The 4024-nt window shown below is 58.9% G+C and overlaps 1 long non-coding RNA gene across 1 annotated transcript in view; it reads left to right on the plus strand.

Moving 5' to 3' along the window:
• Positions 1–2867: 2867 nt before the first annotated feature.
• Positions 2868–4024, plus strand: part of LOC107184341 — a 4409-nt gene continuing 3252 nt past the window's right edge. Inside the window, exon 1 of the long non-coding RNA XR_001515148.1 lies at positions 2868–3041. This is a non-coding gene — a long non-coding RNA (uncharacterized LOC107184341). The remainder of the gene's footprint in view (positions 3042–4024) is intronic.

Consider the following 4024-nt stretch of genomic DNA (forward strand, 5'->3'; position numbering starts at 1 on the left):
AGGTGGGGCAGGAGGGGGGTGGGGGGGTGCTGGATTGCACAGCGGCACGAGGACACTTCCCAGAGGAGTGTGTATCCGGGTCAATGCGGGGGTTGCCCCACTGTGCACATCTTTCACCTCATTCACTTGCACACTTAAACCGGTGGGTTCTGTCGTATGTACGTTACACCCCCACAAACCGGCTGTTTCCAGGCCCGAGGTCTTCCCTGGCGGCCCCACTGTAGATCGTGTGGGTATTTGGTGACGTTTCATGCCCAAATGCAAACATGCTGTCTACGGGCTTGGCCAGGGCGAGGTTCCTGGGCACTGGTGGAAGGGGTGAGCCTCCGGCCGACGGCACCGCGGCCGTGAAAGCCACGTGGCTCCCTGGCAGCTGGGCCGGGGAACAGCTACATCTCAGACGCCTTCAGCAGGGAAGGTTTGTGTCTCGCGCTTTACGGTAGCCACAGTCCCGTTCTCCACACGCCGGCGTCCAAGCTGAAGGCACAGAGCTGGTGAGGGCGCGCGAGCCGAGCCTCGTGGCAACGCTCAATGGCACTTGATGTTTCTGCTCAGAAGGGTATCCTCTCGCGTTCCATAGGCCCCAGTAAGCAAGTGGCCACGCCCAGTGGTGCTGGGAAGGAGCCCAGGCCCTCTCTGCAGGTTCCGTGGGGATGTCCTGTCGCGTATGGAAAGGGGATGCAAAAGTGCTAGCACATCTCCCAGTCAACACACACACACACACACACACACACACACCAGACTCTCGCACAGAGCTTACACCTTCCAAAGCCTGGGTTCCTGGATTCAGAGGACCTGGGGCAGCCCGTGCTGCCAGCCGCTGGTAGCCGGGAGCCAATCCTGCCTGGGCACTCGGCCTGGCCACTTCTCAGCACACGCTTTCCAAGAAGCCACTGGAGGCACCAGCGGGACCTGCTGTCCCACAGACAGGCACACAGTGTCCCAGGGGTGTGGCTGGGCCCGGAAACCAGTCCCAGAGGATAGAAGGAGGTGACCCACCATCCCAGTCTGTCCAGTGGATGAGGCTTCCCAGGGGTGGGGATAAAGCCAACCAGGAAAGTCTAGCAGAGACACCACCGTGTTGCCACTGCCCGTCCCCCTCCGGCCACCGGTCCTTCCCAAAGAGGCGAGTAGCCTGTAAGCACCAAGGAACCACAGCTCCCGAAAGCGGGCCTGCTCACCGACCCTCCCTCCCACCGCAGACGCGGCTGCTTTGGGGCTGAACAAACCCAGCCTGGCCATCCAGGGGGAGCTGGGTGCCTTCCTTCACGTGGACCCTCTATCCACAGGGATCGCTTGAGCAGAACACACCTGTCTTTAAAGTATTGATTTTCTCTGACTCGGCGACTGAAAACTATCGGACATGTGGGACATCTGAACTTAGGCTGAGCTGTTCTGTGGCCTGTGTAAGCTGGAGGCTCAGGGGCGGACCAGCTATCGTCAGGCACGGCTGGATCCAGGTGCTTAAACAAAGTCCCGGCTTCTCTTGGCCACCAGCACTTTCTACCTCTTCCCTTCTCCCTGTCTTCCTCTTTCAGGTATTTCTCTGCCTTTCTCCGCTCATTATCCTTAGGTTTTGCAGACAGGTACCCTTCATGGGGTATGAAAAATGGCGACAGGCGACCCCAGGCAGCTTTGCAAGTCTTGAGCCAAATGATACCGCCTCCTGCTAGACGAGCTCCAGCCTGAGCCACTCACCCTCCCTGCAATCAGGGGACATGGGTCCAGGACCGCCAGCCCCTCCAAGTCACATTAAGAGGGAGAGAAAGTGTTCAAAATTCTCCAAAAGAAAGGGCATGTTGCTGCCTTAAAAAGGAAGGGAGCCTGCCCCACAGAAACCCATCGGGAGCCACGTCCACGGCAGCTGCATTCTGTGCCTGTACGTGTCTGCGCAGCCGGCCCTGCTCAGCGCTTCACAGCTTCTAAGACTCCACATCGTCACGCGCATTCACAGGCCGGGCATTCACAGGCTGGCCGCGCTGATGCCCAAGCAGCCTGGAAAGGGAGACATATCGTCCCCCCCTCACTGATGAGGAAGCCGAGGTTCTGAGGGGCTGGATCTGCTTCTCTAGCTCACCGGGTTGTAAGTAGCAGAACTGGGGCGAGCAGTCAATGCTTCTTGTACTTACTGCTCGGCTCCTGGGCTCAGGCTGTGAGGCATCCATGCCATCTTCATCACCACCCCCTTCAACATCAACATCCCATCACCACCAGCACCAGCACCACCACCACCATCACCACCACCAACATCACCATCATCTCCACAACCACCACCTAACCACCACCAACATCACCACCATCTTCACAACCACCACCTCACCACCACCAACATCACCATCATCTCCACAACCACCACCTCACCACCACCATCACCACCACCACCATCAACAACAACCCACCATCACCACCAACAGCGTCACCATCACCATTACCAACAACCCTCCAATAACCACCATCACCATTATCCACTCCACCACCACCATTCCATCCATCACCACCATCATTAAAAACAACACCATCACCATAACAACAAAACCATCGCTGCCACCAGCTTCCTGGCAACCCAGCATGGAGCCCTAGCTCTTAGCTGCAGACACAGCCAAGGAACTGGGAACCTAACGGAGAAGGAGACGCTGGCTGAATCAGATTTTCCTAGTGGGAACTCCTCTCCTGGCAGCTCTTCTGTGGCCGGAACCCAGCGTTCCACTCACAGCTCTGCAATGCCTCTCCGAGTTGGCTGAGCTGGTCCCAAAGGCCTGCGATCCTGTTTTGGAGAGAAACACACGTGAGTCACTGGGGCTGACATTCTCTGAGACCTGACAGAGTTTCTACTTTGGGAACCTACTAACCGTGACTCAGCAGCGATTCACCCAGGAGCAGGCCGGGGAAGCTGGGGACAGGCCTCCTCATGGGCCCTGCTGTGGCCACTGGGAGCTGGGTCGGTGCTGGGCTCTGCATACTGTCTCCTGGTGACCCCGTCATGGAGCTCAGGCTGGACCTGAGGGTCAGAGAGAGGAAGCGGTGCTCCCCAAGGTTACACAGTGAGTAGCGGGAAGAGGCAGAACTTGAACCCAAAGCTCTGTGACTCCAAAGCCACAGATGTCATTGTCCCAAGTGGTTGCTATGCTGTCCCAGGCTGGCCTTTCGACTCTGCCTCTCACTCATGGACCTGGGGGCCCTGCTCTGAATGAGGCCTCTCTGGCTTTCACCCACCTTTCTGGGAGAGCAGCTTGGTGGTCCAGGGCGGTGCCCCGGGTGTAGCCATGTACGCCAGCTGCGGGAGCAGCAGCGTGGCCGGAGGCCTCTCTGTGCTGCCAGGGGACAGGCCTATGTGTCAGTCAGGGTTCCACTAGGAACGAGATGGCTCAAGTTGGGAAAACTGTAGAGGATGGGGAGCACGAGGGTGGGCGCTGCACTGCACTCTGGGCCGCGGCCACCCTTACTGAGGCTGAAGGGATGGGGAGGCACATTGCCGGGACCTGGAAGGAGCTACTCTGACAGAGGGCTGCTTAGAGGGAAGGTGCGCCCTTTCATCCAGGGACACAGCCTGCCCAGGTGACCCCACAGGGGAGCTGCTGTGCTGTGCATATTGTGACTTCTCCTCCCCTCTTACCTGTAGCCAGGGCTCGCCATGGCCCCGCCCCGCAGGAAGCCAGAAGGCATGGAGCCCAGGAACGGGGTCCATGGGGCTCAGCCTCTAGGGCAGAGAGCAGGGCAGAAAGGGAGCCTGGAGGGTCAGTGGAAAGTGGCCAGCACAGGGTGTGGCCCTGTGGACCCACAGCATCTCCTACCCCCCAATGGGAGCACATTGGGAAGGGGAGATAGTGCCCAAAGGGAGCTTCCCTCTGTGAAGCAGGCAGAGAGGCAGGATACCCACCCAATCTCAGCTCTTCTAGTGGGTCCGGGAGTCCTCAGGAGACTACAGGTAGCCCCCAGTGCCTCACCTGGGGATCAGTGTGCCCACAGCCCTGCCTGCAGCATACCCTCATCCTTGGGGGCGTTCACTATTCCTGCAAGGAGCTCT

This window comes from Myotis davidii, unplaced genomic scaffold (genome assembly GCF_000327345.1).
Source record: "Myotis davidii unplaced genomic scaffold, ASM32734v1 scaffold425, whole genome shotgun sequence".
Lineage (NCBI taxonomy): Eukaryota > Metazoa > Chordata > Mammalia > Chiroptera > Vespertilionidae > Myotis > Myotis davidii.